This window comes from Bos mutus, chromosome 16 (assembly GCF_027580195.1).
Source record: "Bos mutus isolate GX-2022 chromosome 16, NWIPB_WYAK_1.1, whole genome shotgun sequence".
Lineage (NCBI taxonomy): Eukaryota > Metazoa > Chordata > Mammalia > Artiodactyla > Bovidae > Bos > Bos mutus.
In genome coordinates, this window is record NC_091632.1 from 23660082 (window position 1) to 23676331 (window position 16250).

General features: G+C 47.1%; 1 protein-coding gene across 1 annotated transcript in view; it reads right to left on the minus strand.

Annotated features, from left to right (window-relative positions):
- Positions 1-15167, minus strand: part of CACNA1E (calcium voltage-gated channel subunit alpha1 E) — a 536270-nt gene extending 521103 nt beyond the window's left edge. The window contains exon 1 of the mRNA XM_070384834.1: positions 14774-15167. The gene's annotated coding sequence lies outside the window, so the exon portion shown is untranslated. The remainder of the gene's footprint in view (positions 1-14773) is intronic.
- Positions 15168-16250: the final 1083 nt, after the last annotated feature.

Below are 16250 nucleotides of genomic sequence, written 5' to 3' on the forward strand. Positions count from 1 at the left end.
TAAAGCAAGAAAATGGGGTGCAACTTATACTTTTCACAGAATTGTGTTTGGTATTGATGATTTGAAGGGCTTCTATAAATTGACATTCCCCAAATCCTCACATCTTTACAACCCCATCAAAATCTGTGGGCCATCCCATAAAAGGATATGGGATCCAAGACAATCTTTAGTCATTGCCTCCCTCAAATATTCTATATGCTCATTTAATCAACTTTTAGTGTATGTCTAATGGGCTTGAGGTTCTGAGATGCCATAGGACAGACAGCAGAGGAAAAAGGTGGGCCACAGGTATGTTGGCAGTGCCCATAGAGACCTCTGCCTGCCATTCTGCCTTCTCTCCCCTCCCCACAGAGCTCAGCACCGTACCACCCCCTTGATTCTAAACAAGTCTCAGTCATCTCCAGCTAATATGTGTTGATTGCACTTATACTGATTCAGACTTCACACAAATCCTGTGAGATGGGTATACTTCTAGATACAATGAAGGAAGCTGAGATTCAGAGAAAGTAACTTACCTGCACAAAACCACTTAGGAAGGAATGGGGTGGGCAGGACCTGATGTAAAAGCTGCCTGACCCCAGGCTGGTGCTCCAAGCCCTCCACCATAGAACTGAGTCCCCACCCACTTGGTTACGACCCATCTGACACCCAAGGAAACCCTGTCACAGTGACCTGGGCAGTTCTATGTTTCGACAGCAGAGTTTCAACAATTTGAGGATGCCAGCAAGCCTTGCCCACCCCATAGGGGGAGAGAAGGACAGAAATAAGGGCCAGAGCTGCTGTATCCATGGTCGAATTCGGGCTGTCTGCCCAGTTCCCAGGCACCTTCCTCGGGCTGACCTGACCTCGTACTCTACTCTGCTTACTCCCTGGCTGGCCTGCCACAATGACTAACACCTGCTGTGACATTTCATTTGAGATACCTCTGCCTTTCATTTCAGCCGTAATGAGCTGGAGGCAGGCAGAGAAGAGGGGAAGCAGGAGGACTGGGCGGAGGTGGCCATGGCAGGGAGAGGGTGTGGGCCAAAGCCAGATATTATGGATTTGGTTCCAGACCACTGCAATAAAACAAATACTGCAGGGGAGGGATAAGTTACGAGTTTGGGATTAACATATACACGTTGCGTACCTGCGTGTGTGCTACCTCTTAGTCACGTCTGACTCTTTGTGACCTTATGGACTGTAACCTGTCAGGTTCTTCTGTTCATGGGATTCTTCAGGCAAGAATACTGGAGTGGGTTGCCATTTCCTCCTCCCAAGGGATCTTCCTGACCCAGGAATCGAAACTGCATCTCCTGCAAGTCTCCTGCGTTGCAGGTGGATTTTTTACTGCTGAGCCACCGGGGAAGCCTAACATATACACATTACTATATATAAAACAGATAACCAAGGAGAGTCTACTGTATGGCACAGGGAATTATATTCAACATCTTATAATAACCAATAATAGAAAATAATCTGAAAGAGAATACATACGTATATGTGTGTATATATATATATGTGTGTGTGTGTGTGTGTGTATATATATAAATGAATCACTTTGCTGTATACCTGAAACTAATACAACACTGTAAATCAACTGGACTCCATTATACTTCAGTTAAAAAAATAAACAGAAAAGGGAGGAAAAGCAAACATTGCAATAAAGCAATTGTGCAAATTTTTTGGTTTCTCAGTGTATATAAAAGGTATGTTTACCCTATACTATAGTCTATTAAGCATGCAGTAGTATTATTTCTAAAAAGCAATGTACATACCTTAATTAAAAAACACTTTATTGCTAAAAAAAATGCTATCATCTGAGTCCTCAGTGAAGCATAATCTTTTTGTGACAGTAACATCAAAAATCACTGATCATATATATGCATTAGTATAGTGTATTGGTGTTTTTCTTTCTGGCTTACTTCACTCTGTATAATAGGTTCCAGTTTCATCCATCTCATTAGAACTGATTCAAATGTATTCTTTTTAATGGCTGAGTAATACTCCATTGTGTATATGTACCACAGCTTTCTTATCCATTCATCTGCTGATGGGCATCTAGGTTGCTTCCATGTCCTGGCTATTATAAACAGTGCTGCAATGAACATTGGGATATGGAATTTAGAAAGATGGTAACAATAACCCTGTGTACGAGACAGCAAAAGAGACACTGATGTATAGATCAGTCTTATGGACTCTGTGGGAGAGGGAGAGGGTGGGGAGATTTGGGAGAATAGCATTGAAACATGTATAATATCATGTATGAAACGAGTCGCCAGTCCAGGTTTGATGCACAATACTGGATGCTTGGGGCTGGTGCACTGGGACGACCCAGAGGGAGGGTATGGGGAGGGAGGAGGGAGGAGGGTTCAGGATGGGGAACACAAGTATACCTGTGGCGGATTCATTTTGATATTTGGCAAAACTAATACAATATTGTAAAGTTTAAAAATAAAATAAAATTAATTATTAAAAAAATCACTGATCACAAGCCACTTTAACAAATATAACAAAATTGAATAGTTTGAAATATTGCAAGAATTACCAAAATGTGATATAGAGACATGAATAAGCAAATGTTGTTGAAAAAATGGTGCCAAAAGACTTGCTTGACAGAAGGTTGCCACAAACCTTCAATTTGTAAAAAAAAAAAAGAAAAGAAAAAGAAGAAAGAAAAAAGAAAAAAACACAATAAATCTGCAAAGCATAATAAAGCAAAGTGCCATAAAGCGAGGTATGCCTAGTGAGACTTGAGTTATGAGGCTGTTGTGTCACCTAAGTGAGAGACACTGGTGGCTTGGTCTAGGTGGGGGCTGCAGGTGTAAAAAAAGATGCAGATCAATACATCTTCAGGCAGTCAGACTGATGGGATTTCATAATGGATTGCCTAAGGGCATGCAGAATTGCAAGCATCAACAGGGACCCTGGACTTGTGGCTGGATGAAGGTGCCATTCACCAAGACCAGAAAGCTGAAGGAGCAGACTTGGTGGTAGAGATCAAGAGTTCAGTCTGAAGACATTAAGCTTGAGATGCCGATGAGACAGCCAAGAGGAGACATGAAGAAAGCTGATGGATCTAAGAGGTCCAGATCTTAGAAGAGAAGTCTGACCTGGAGGCATAAATTTAAGAACTTATAATGAATTATTTGAGTACTGGCACTGTAGGTAGCCATGAGAATGTGCCTGGCAGACGTCTAACTTCAGGGTGCTTAATTGACCAAGAGCCCCAGCTGCTAGGCTCTGAAATCCATCACTGAATTTGCACAGAGGGAGCAGAGCAGGGATACTAAAGCAGGCCCACTCCTGGGAGACACAGGACCCTGCTGACGGCTGACTTGGGCTGGCCGGAAAACATCCCAGCACTTACTGAACATCTTTAGATTGCAGAGCAGGCTGGGACCCTGATACCAACCTTCTTCCCTCTACTCATCACTTAGGGTCAGACTTTCGAGGTGCTCTGATAGCTCTTCCAGCCTTTCCCTGCTCCCTCCCCCATTACCTTTCATAGGAGCTTTCCCCAATAAAATTTTCACACATTTAATCTGATCTTGGTGTCTGCTCTGTTGGAGGACCTGCCCACAATGAATCTCAGCTTGATTCTGCGGCTTGCTTTAGGCAGTGAAACAGAAGCAAATGTGATAAAAGCTGAGCACTGAAAAAGACTTGTGCATTGAGGATTGCCTTCTCTCTTGCTTCTGGAAACCCTTCCTCAACCATGTGAACAAGCCTTTCTGAGGATCAGTAATTGCGAGGAGAGAGGCTCCGGCCATTCCAGCTGTCTCACTGCCTCAGGGTTAAAGACCCAAATGTGTAAGTGAGGCTAACCTACACCATCCAACTCCAACCAAGCTGGCCCAGAACAAACCAACCTACCCAACCAACTCGGAGAATTGTGAGAAATACTAAATGGTTGCTGTTTTAGACTACTGAGTTTGGGGATGACTTATTTGGGGATCCTGAAAAATAAACTGACACAGGAGTCTGGGGCATAAAGATGGCGCTCACAGCCATGGGAATGGGTTGGTCTTATTATGGATTCATGGATCCTGCCCTCAGGCTCCTAACCCAAACCCTTTCACAGGGCTCTTCCCATTGGTTAAAGCCCTTCTGAAAGTTTATTTAGCATTTACTATGTTCCAGACAACATACTGAGGAGTCATGGCTATGCAGTTATAACTGAAACACATTGTTTATCCTAAATAAAAAGTGGGAGAACCAAAGAAAACCCTTCTTCACTTTCTATATATTAAAAAATTACTGGATACAAAATTGGCAGGACTATAGCACCTGCCTGAATTCTCCTACTTTGGGTTTCATGAGAACACTTATGCACGCGTGCACACACACACACACTCCACAGTATCACAGCTTTCAGTCAACTCATCACTGTCTCTGAGAGGAGTCGATAGGTTCTTGGTGATGACTACTCTGTTAAAGTCACAGTCGGTGAGTACAGCGTCCCCAGTCACAGGGACTAGGGTACCACAATAGAGGGAAGGAGAATCAGGATTGGTTGAAAGTTCTAGTGTGGCTTCTCTACTTGTTTACACATTCAAGAAATGTATTAGGCATGTGCTAAGTACAAAGCATCAAGGAGACATAGATAAGAGAAATAATTCCTGCTCTGGAAGATTTCACATGCTATGGACAAGGCTGGCAATGACGCTACAGCACAAGACGCTGAGAGACTACAGAGGAAAAAGATGCAGGACAGTGTGGAGAGAACCAAGGAAACCTTCCTGGAAGAAGTACCTGACTTTGGTAGAATAAGCAACAATGAGCCAGGCCCTTGTGAGGAGGGGCTAGGAAAGGTCACCTTGAACTAGCACTACTGAACATATCAAGGCTCAACAGAGGAAGGCATGTCTAGGTAACTGCAGTCATTCAGAGGAGCAGAGAGTAAGGAGAAGGTGAGTGGAAATATCTGGAAACAAGGCTGGGGAGGCAGGCAGGGGGTTAGACCATGACAGACTTCACCCATCTTACCATATATACTTTATTCTGAAAAAAGTTCCCATGGAGTCATGTCAAAAAGAAGAAAGACATGCTCATATCTGCTCTGCAGAAAGGTAGCTATTGCCACAATCCGGAATATGGAAACAAGACAGGCACAGTAGACCAGGGGCAAAACGCTGACTGCAGTCGCAGTGAAGAAGGGATAAAGGCCAGAATTCTGTGGCATTTAGACACAACAGTCAGTAGAACATCCTCACTAACAAGATGTAGGTGAGGGAACAAGGCAACTAGGAGGAAGAAGAGTCACAGATGACGTCCATATTTCTAGGACGAGCAACCAAATGGACAGTGGTACCACTTGCTGAAAGAGTCTCTATGAGAAGAAGACAAATTTTGGTAAATGATGATGGGTTTAGTTATGGACAAGGTAAGTCTGAGATACTATGAGGAGTTGAAATAGAAATGTCCAGCAGAGAGAAATTCACTCAAAAGAGAATCCTGGGACGGAAAACAAATTTGTAAGTCATCATCGTATGGGTAACGGCTGATGCAAGGAAGGAGCTGGAGTCCCTCAAGGAGAGAGGGTACCCAAACAAGTGAAAAGGGCCAGGACTGGGACCAGGAAGCACCTACATTTAAGGATCAGTCACCCGGTTCCCAACGGGAGGAGGAACTCCGCCAGAGCTAGCCAGGAGAGAAATTACCAAAGCAGTGAAAGCACCCACGAGATGCTCGACCCAGGCTATCGAGCAGTTCCAGCTCTCTTCTCAGAAGTCTATCATAAATGACCAGGACGGTAATTAGCATTAAGGTGCTAATGATTAGTAACAGATGTCTCCAGATATATTTGCATTTTAATTAGGCATCTAAACTTCATAGTGATTCTGGCTTTGGAGCTTATGCTTGATTCTCATCCAGGCTCCACCACCTACTGGGATCTTGGATTCTAGAATCCTTTGTTCACTCCTATAAATACAGGAATAACAATGTCTCTATCTCAAGAAGTGTAAGATGTTCCAAGTTTCTGGCACATCCCTTAACCTAAGCCTCTAACAGTGATTCTCAGACTTCATCATGCATCACATGCATCCAGCCCTGGGTTCTGATTCAGGATGTTGGGATGGGGTTGATGCTGCTGGTCCAGGAACCACACCTGGGCACAGGATGTTCTCCCTGAAGGACTCCTCCCACATGAGTGAATGCCCACTCATATGTACTCCATAAACTGGTCTTCAGGCCCCAGAGAAGAACTGCGAGACGGGAGCTCTGGGTTCTCAGTGCAGGAAGCATGACAAAGCAATGGGAAGGTGAGGGACAGCGACAGGCACAGCCTCTCCCTCAGCTGTCACCCAAGACATCTCAAGGGCTACAAGTTGAGTGATTCACACCTGCCTGTTTGAAAAGCCATGACTCACAGGATTCGGGAGGTGGGCTGTATTGACTAAACCCTTAAGAAGGGTGGCAGGGAAGGAGAGCAGGGCTGCAGAGTCACAGGCATCAGGCAGCAGAATGGACTGAGGTCTCCAGGGCAGCTGATGAGCCAGGTCCTGGACTGGAGAGAAGAGAGAGATGCTGAGGGGCTGGAGGAAGACAAAGGTTTCAGAAGTATGGAAAGGGAAGCTTAGAGAGGGAGCCTGTGGGCCTCTCTTCACAATTTCAGACAAGTTACCCTCTGCTCTGGGTTAAGAAGACGCTGAAAAGCAAGAAAAGCAATCTGGAATTTCATCAGGAAGTCTGCATCCACAGTATTGCCCATCCCGCTCCACCCCTCTGTGCCCGAGTGATGCCCTGGGAACCTTCTCTGCTTTCCCCAAGGCATCATGGATAGAAATCACCAGAAAAGCCCAGTAGTGGCAAGAGTGTCTTCTTTCAACAAAGGCCTGGTACAGATCCACATCATCTTAACTTATTTCTTACAAAATCCCTTCTGAACTCCCTATTTTATACACATAATGTTTTTCAACCCTCATTCACTACCATGCGAGGTGCTGAAATTGCAAGCGTTAATTAATCACAATGCTTACCCTCAAGGAATTTTGCCTAATGAGATATAAAATGTGTGGCATTTATTATGCAGTCTATAAAACACTTTCATATACAATCATGCTTATTCTTCACCATGGCCACATTATGAGAACTGGTGATATGGATGCTATTTCGTCTGTTGCATTCTGATCTTCGGCTTAAACATCACCTCCTCGAAGCCTCCCTGAGGTCCAATTTAAAGAGATACCCAATCAAGTGCCAGGCTTCACTGATGGCTCAGACGGTAAAAATTCTGCCTGCAATGCCGGAGACCTGGGTTCAGTCCCTGGGTTTGGAAGATCTCCTGGAGAAGGGAATGGCTACCCACTCCAGTATTCTGGCCTGGAGCATCCCATGGAGAAAGGAGCCTTCGAGGCTACAGTCCACAGGGTCACAAAGAGTCGGATACGACTGAACGACTAACACACTCCACTCCCAAACAAGTGCCACGTCACCCTATATTAATTTTGAGAGTGACATGTATCACAGTGTGATTTTTTTAAAATAAATTTACTTGTCCATTTATTGTCTCTCTCTCTTTGCAGTGGAGCAAAAATTTCACAGAACTGGGAAAGGTCTGCCTTGTTCACTGCTGTATTCCCAGTTCCCAAATAGTGCCTGGCCCGGAACAGGACTTAGGACACTTCCTTCCTGCAGGAGGAAGCAGGGTGGGAGCAGGGGAGGGAGAAGAGCAGCAGGGAGAGGCTCTGATTTTTCCACTCAGGAGCAGAGCTGGGCTCACAACTGGAGCTTTGCCCACCCCATCCCAGCCCAGGTTCCTTCCCCTCCTTGAGGACACTGCGGGCCACTCTAGGCCAGTGCCCAGGCCCTGAGATTGACAGGCTGGCTTTCCTTGCCTGGGCACAGAGGCAGACATCCCCAGGACTTTCAGACTTGAGCGCCAAACAGCTCGTTAACCCAGAGTCAGAGATCCACCAGAGAGAGAAGCGGGGATAATGTGTGTTCACCTGTCACCACATCCCTTCTCTAAAGAAGGCCTGCAACTCTGTCTGTATTTAGGATCTTTTCACTCAAGAAAACAACAATCAAGGACCGAATAAGTCAAGAGAGATTTAATTTACTTTCTATTGAGAGGCAGAAATATAAAATGTTCTCCACCATTTTTAAAATTAAGAACGAAGAATAAAATTCCATTCAGTAAATAGAGCAAACAAAGAAAAATCTATTGCATGACTAGCTAAGCAGGGGAGACAAAGAATAAAGAGAGGGGGAGAAAGAAGGGGTGGATAACAACACCACAGAACAGGCATTGATCTTAGAATAGGATGGGGCCTCAGGCCACCAGCGGGTCCGGGCCCCTCCTCTCCAAGATGCACTGCTGGGCCTGTGTATTGATACCATAGCTGAGGCCCAAGGGGTTAATGATTTGCCATGGTCTGTGGCCAGGAAGGACTGGGGCAAGACCAGGTAACACGTAACTTGGTAAAAGAAATCAAAATTTCTTCAAAGGACTGTACTTAGAGCTAGAAATTAACTGAGAGTGGAAACTACGTCATTTTCATCTTTTTTTCCAATTTCTCCCAGCAAAAGGCCTTGTACACATTTGATTCAATTTGGGGAACCCCAAAAGATACATAAAGGAGGCATCAACGCAGATAGCTTATGCTGGAAAGACACAGAGAGCTGCGTCGTTACGTTTCTGCAACTGCAGTGATATTTCCATCATTAAGAGGTGTGCCCATGAATGTAGCCCTACATTTACTCAGGTTAGAAATCACGTAAAAGCCCACAAAGGGCTGGATGCCCTGCCCTGCCACAGGCTGCAGTGCCTGCCCCATGTCCAAGACAGCTTCATGCCTTCCTCTCACGTGCCCAGCTCATGCCCTCTCACTCAGCGCCCATTGAGCTGTTCCTGCCACCACTAACCCTATGGCGAAAATCTGGAGCACTCTCTCTTTACCCCGATCCCAGGTTAGTATTTATAGGGGGAAAGTTCTTTTTTTTTTTTTTTCCAAGTGTAGTCAATGTAGTTATAAAGGCTCCGTGATTCCCGAGGATGTATCTTTCAAAGTAACACTATATGAACACAGACGGGAGGGCCTTTCCTCAGTAAAGCCCATTCTGTTCTAGAATCTCATTCACTGCCATTCCTGCAAGTCCACACATCTACAGCAGACAACAGAACCCTTTGGAATTCTCATGTCTCAGAAGAGGATTACATCCTTCACACCTTGTCCAGGTTACAGGGAAAGAGGTACTACTTATCTTTGCTTCTTTCAGGAAGTTTTTTGATTTGCATGTAACCACTCAGTACTTCCCAGGTGGCGCTAGTGATAAAGAATCCACCTGCCAATGCAGGAGACCCAAGAGATGCAGGCTTGATCCCTAGGCCGGGAAATTCCCCTGGAGTGGGAAATGGCACCCTACACCAGTATTCTTGCCTGGAAGAGTCCATGGGCAGTGGAGCCTGGCAGGCTACAGTCCATGGGGCTGCAAAGAGTCAGACACAACTGAGCATGTGACATAATACTCTATGCTAAAACAAAGAGCTTTGTAGTGGGTTTTGGGTTCCAAATGGCTTTACAATTTGTTACTATAAAGTAACATCACTTTGCCAACAAAGGTCCTTATTGTCAAAGTTGTGGTTTTTCCAGTAGTCATACACAAATGTGAGAGTGGGACCATAAAGAAGGCTGAGCGCCAAAGAATGGATGCTTTCGAACTATAGTGCTGGAGAAGACTCTTGAGAGGCCCTTGGACAGCAAGGAGATTAAACCAGTCAATCCTAAAGGAATATTCATTGGAAGGACTGATGCTGAAGCTCCAATACTCTGGCCATTTGATGCAGAAAAATTGAAGGGAAAAATTCTGGGAAAAATTGAAGGCAGGAGGAGAAGGGAATGACAGAGGATGAAATGGTTGGATGCCATCAGTAACTCAATGGACATAAGTTTGAGTAAACTCCGGGAGATGGTGAAGGACAGGGAAGCCTGGCATGCTGCAGTCCATGGGGTCGCAAAGAGTCAGACACAACTGAGCAACTGAACAACAACTACAGAGTGGCCTAGTCCCAGCTCCCTACCACACTGCAAGGCCATGAGGATGAAGACCATGTCTCTTTTTCATTTTTTTCATAGACCACCTTCTCCCATCCTCCTGCCTACCACCCCTACCCCTCACCCAGTGCTTAGCTCATCATTCAGGGAACACTGTAGATGTTGGTTAGCATAGGGGAACCTGCTCTTTCCAATTCTCTGTCACTTATTGTAGGTATAAGGATATACAACTCCTCGGGTTTGCAAGATAGCACAAGGCAGATGGGAGGAAAGGCCAAATAAACAATGCTATTTTTCCAGACTAGCACTAGGCTGAGGTGCCCAGAGGAGACCTGGGGCAGTCACTGCTTTTCCCTAGGACGACACTTTCGTGGCCCCTCCATCTACCTCCATCCTTCGTTCTCTGGGCTCCCCCATCCTCACCCAGGGAGGGGAAACCAGGAGAGGTTCTGCCTAGGATTTGTGGAACCGGAGCTCAACACTGCCCTGAACTGTGGAATCTTTAACAGCTGGAGCAGGGAAATACCTGGGAAGCGTCTGCCCAATCTTCATTTTTAGGCAAGTTAAATGAGGTTCAGGGAAGCTTGTGAATCACCCAAGGTCACAAGGTTCCTTAATGGGGTTTAATGAGTTGGGTCAGGTCTCCCAGGCCAATGGTCCTTTATCCACCCCACCCCTACCTGATAATGCCCTGTGGCCTCTGGGCATGCTGTTCTTTGTCTGGCAGATTACAGGGCTGCAGGATAAATAGGAAAGATGAACAGGTGGAAATAAAGTTCTAGGATTACCTATCTTAAGGCTCTATTTTTGCCTCAACGATAGAGAAAGGATCTAAAGGACTAACCAAGACACTGTCAATTGGAAATGGTCAGGTTCCCCTCCTAGTCTATAGAGTTGCTGCTGCTCTTTAGTCACTCAGTCATGTCCAACTCTTTTGTGGTCCCTTGGACTGTCATCCCAGGCTCCACTGTCCATGGGATTCCCCAGGCAAGAATACTGGAGTGGGTTGCCATTTCCTTCTCCAGAGATCTTCCCAACCCAGGGATTGAACTTGGGTCAACTGCTTGCAAGGCAGATTCTTTACCACTGAGTCACCTGGGAAGCCCCGTCTATAGAGTTACTTCTGGGCAAACCAAGGGGTGGGGAGGCTTTCTCCAAATCAAAGCTATGGTCAGTCTCTGAGACAACTGGAGTCAGTCAACTGTGATCCTGAGAGAGGCAGACTTCAATAACTAAGGTGTAGACTGACCCTCAGTACCATATGCTGACACATGCTCTGCCCTTTCACGAGACAATCCTTCTACCCCAGGCATTCATCGACACACTGGAGTGAGTTCTAGAAGGGAGGGACTTCCAGTGATGGCCCAGGTGACAGGGCAGGGAGTGGGGCACACAAATTTCATAGACACCAAGAAAGGACAATGTGGTTAATCCAAAGGAAAAGGCTTGGCAGGTCCATCTAAATTTTTTTTTTTTTTTTTTTTACTGTTTGGCCATTTATCTCAATGCCATTTTTTTAAATCCATTTTTTTCTTCAAGATACAATAAACTGTTGTTATTATTATATCTTAAAAGAAAAGAAAGGACAACACAGACAGAAAACACAGGGGCAATATAATCAAGAACCAGATGGGATGGACAAGTGGACTGTCCAATCCACCCTACTCTGAAACCCCCAGGGCCCTAAATAGGTTGTATCACATGTGTGAACCAAATTCTGATCAACTTCAGCACAAAAAGGTGCCCATTGCATGGAGAGAGTCAGTTAGCTTCTGGGTGAACTTGAGCAAGTTACTTAACTTCTCTGAGCTCCAGTTACCTCTATAAAATGGGGATACCTACTTAATAGGTTAGATAAGGATTCCCAGGCAGTGTTAGTGGTAAAGAACCCACCTGCTGAAACACAGGTTTGATCCCTCAGTGGGGAAGATCCCCTGGAGGAGGGCATGAGAACCCACTCCAGTATTCTTGCCTGGAGAATCCCATGGACAGAGAAGCCTGGCAGGCTGCAGTCCACAGGGTCGCGCAGGGTCGGACACGACTGAAGTAAACTAGCATGCATGCACTTAATAGGGCTGGGTAAGGATTAATTATGATAAAGTCTGGAAACTCCTCACTCTAGTATCTGGAAAATTATAAGCACTTAATAAGTGATAACTAAACTGCTGAAGCCCTGCAGCAATTTGACTGTCTGACAGACTCACGGGCTCCTAGCGGGCTGGAGGTGTGACTGACACATCCCCTGAGAATTCTCATCACTTCCTCACACAACCCAGGAAGTAAGAGCTGGGCACTTCCCTGCAATAGAATGCTTCTATTTGAAACTGGGAGAAGGCAATGGCAGCCCACTCCGGTACTCTTGCCTGGAAACTCCCATGGATGGAGGAGCCTGGTAGGCTGCAGTCCATGGGGTCGCTAAGGGTCGGACATGACTGAGTGACTTCATTTTCACTTTTCACTTTCATGCATTGGAGAAGGAAATGGCAACCCACTCCAGTGTTCTTGCCTGGAGAATCCCAGGGATGGGGAGCCTGGTGGGCTGCCGTCTATGGAGTCGCACAGAGTTGGACACGACTGAAGCGACTTAGCAGCAGCAGCAGCAGTTTGAAACTCAGACACATACAGGTTTCTTTCCTCTCCCTCTCCTCTCTCACATCCAATACATACCCCACCAGAAGCCTCAGGACATCTGAGGAGGTATGCCAGCATCGATTCAATCACTCAACCGTGTGACTCTGAGGGTCACTGTATATCATCCTGCCATCAACGTAACATTCACAAGTCCTGGCAGAAGGATGGCCCCCTGGGAGCCCAAGCTCATAAATATCACAAGGAAACAGACAGAGAGATAGAAACATGTAAATCAGTTCCATGTAAATCACCCTCTCCTTGTAACTCCTGCAAAAAGCATGAAGGTCCATTCTGGAAGTGGGATTTGTGAAGGGTTTCATGGAATTGAGGAAAGAGGGGTTTGTCAAAGGGAAGAGATTTATAATCAGTGCTAGCTTCTCAGAGGGAACTGAAATAAAGCCCATTTGCAATTTGACTCAGGAAGAGCCACTCCAGGAAGGAAGGTGCAAGATTCAAATGATATGAGAGCATGGCACACTGTCTCGTTAACTGTCCCTCACTCTGACTATACTCCCTCACTCCCAGGGCAATCATTCATCCCTATCTGTCTAGACAGTCTCTCTTGTCCATGTCTAATTATTACTAATGTCTCTGTCTACTCTCAAAAGTGTCTCAGCTTGGACAATAAATTATATGATTACTCAGTACTACAAAGAGGTTAAAAAAAATCTTAGCTGGCTGGAGACAAATCATGTGAGAGAATAGTAGAGTGGAGTCAAACAAGAAAAAGGCATCTCTTTCTAGGCTCCAGAGATGGCTGCACAACCCAAAAGACCCACACATTTGGCAGGAAAGGAAGTTCTATTATTTTCCATTAATGATTCCTTTTGGAAGTGTCAACTGGGGAAGTTTTCCCCAGTATCTAACCCAGCTCCCAGCCCCAGTAAAGAAAACCACTTTTCTCTGGTGTCAATGGCGATAAAACGATGCTCTCATTTAAGTGTCAGAAACCTCTTTCCTTTCACGAAAACACTTCTCTGAGCGCAGGTCTCAAAGTCTCCTTTGGACTAAAGTGCTTGGCTCCTCCAGCCCATCTGTTGACTGTGATGTCTCTGAGACACCGTGGGGTTCTTGGCCCCACCATAAGAAAGAATCAGTGCTCCAACACCATGGCCTCTAAAGGTAGAGAGAGAGGATCATTACAGTCACCCAGATCTGGGTCATGCACCCACCTACACAGCCTGAACCACCTGCTCTGAGCAGCCACAGAGTCAGACCCAGTGAGAAGAACAATTGTTCCTTGGGCAAGTGGCCAAACTGCCACCTCAGGGCCCAGAGTGAGGCAGAAGCCTCGATCTCAGAGGAATGTGGGAGGGGGAGGGGGTGGCATCTCCCATCATTTTCTCCTGGGCACGGGCACAAAGCAAAGGGGCACAGTGAACTGGGTGCTCATCCCTGGAAAAGGACACAGCCACCATCTGGCTGGGAGACCCAAACGTAGTCAAAAGGCAAGTCACTCTAAATAGCTCGGCTTCTTCTTCGAACTCGCCTTCCTCCTGCAAGCGCCTGTTCCCAGCTCTCTCCCAGGATAGGGTCCACTCACTCTCCCACGGATCCACAACCCCAAGGCTCCAGAAACACCCCAGCAACGATGATCCCGGGATGCTTCCAAGGGCGCACACTGGAAGAAACTTCACTGGAAGCTCAGACCCTCCTCAGCCAGCCCTCCCCGGAGAGGTACCCCCCGCCCCCCGCAACCCACAGCACTTCCCCGAGGCTGGAACTGGCAGAGACACCGCAGCCCCGGCCGGCACCCCTTCCTCCGAGCTTGGCTGCGCTCCCGGGGCTGCACGAGCCTCCCTCGCTGCCGCCTGGCCGAGTGAACACGCAGGCACAAACGAGGTGCCAGTCCCCGGCGCCCTGGCAAGGGGCACATCACTCACACCCCGAAACACCCCACCGCGCGGGGGCTTTCCCACGCCTGGGAAATTAACACGGAAGTTACAAAGAAAAGGGCTGCGCGTGGAGAAGAACCGGCTTAGGGGAAGGTTTCAAACTAGGAAATCTCCACGGTCCATGCACCCCCAACAGGTAGCAGCACTGGGGGCTCGGAGCCAGGCGCCCTACACCAACACACCGGGGAGAGAAGCGAAGCCCCTCAGACAGCGGGCGCCAGGGCGAAGGCGACCATTTCCTGGGCAGCAGGAACCACCGGGGCTTACCTTGAATTAACGCAGAATCCCGCGCTCGGCTGAACGAGGAGAGTGTGCTAGTATTCCCGAGACATTACTATATTATTTTTAAAAGGGCACAAAGGTAAGGGAAGGGGCGCGGGGAGAGGGGGCAGGAGAGACGGTGAAATTGAAAGGGGAAGAAGGAGGTATCAGGGGGAAAAAAAAGGAGAGAGGGGAGGCAAGAGAAGGGAAAGGAGAGAAACGGAGAATAAAATAAAGGAGAGGGGAGACAGTTGCGGGGGGAACAAGCTGTCTCCTGCCCACACAGTGAAAAAGAAATTTCTGACAATCAGAAAGAGAACTCGCACACATGCCCCCAAGAGGGGTCAGAAGGAGATAAGAAGACTGGAGCTGTATCCAAACAGAGGAACAAACAGTCGGCTGGGCAGCACCACGCGGCGGGAGGGTGCGGAGAGAGATGCCGAAGGGAGCGGGAGCGCGCACACCGGCAGGCGGGGCCGGGGGCTGGATGGCGGGCGGGGCTCGGTGTAGAGAAAGGGCCTGGAGACCAGAAATTTCGGTCGGGGTTTCTGCAGAAAAGTTCAGTGACCTCAAACTTCCACAGTCTATTTCCACTCAAGTGGAACAGTGGAATACCGTCCCTGTTTCTGAACACCATCGGCACCTCCCAAGGTTCTGCCAGTGGACCTCACCCTGGCTCTAGGGTCCTGGCTGGTTGCCTTGTTGGGCTGGGAACAGCGATGGAAGTGTGATTACCTACTGATTACCTACTAAGGGAAGGGAAGCAGAAGTGAACGGGGGCTTTAAGCAGCAAGTTAAGAGAGAGGAGGAAGTGGGGAGGGGCCAGTGCTTGATCCTGATGGTGTCCAAGGAAGAGACCCCAGCCCAAGTGGGGAACATCTCTGCTGCCTCTGGAGGGATATAGAGGCTCCCTGGGGGTGGCCAGGGCCAAATGAGTGCTCGAAGGAAGACTGTTTCGCAGGTGTATTTGGTTGTTGTTATTCAGTTGCTCAGTCGTGTCTGACTCTTTGCCATCCCATGGACTGCAGCACACCAGATTTCTCTGTCCTTCACCAACTCCAAGAGCTTGCTTAAACTCATGTCCATTGAGTCGGTGATGCCATCCAACCATCTTGTCCTCTGTCGTCCCCTTCTCCTCCTGCCTTCAATCTTTCCCAGTATCAGGGTCTCTTCCAATGAGTCGGCTCTTTGCGTCAGGTGGCCAGAGTATTGGAGCTTCGGCTTCAGTCTTTCCAGTGAATATTCAGGATTGATTTCCTTTTGACTAGTTTGATCTCCTTGCTGTCCAGGGGGCTCTCAAGAGGCTTATCTAACACCACAGTTCGAGAGCATCAATTCTTTGGCACTCAGCCTTCTTTAAGGTCCAACTCTCACATCTATACATGACTACTGGAAAAACCATAGCTTTGATTAGACGGACTTTGTTGGCAAAGTAATGTCTCTACTTTTTAACACACTGTCTAGGTTTGTCAGAGATTTCCCT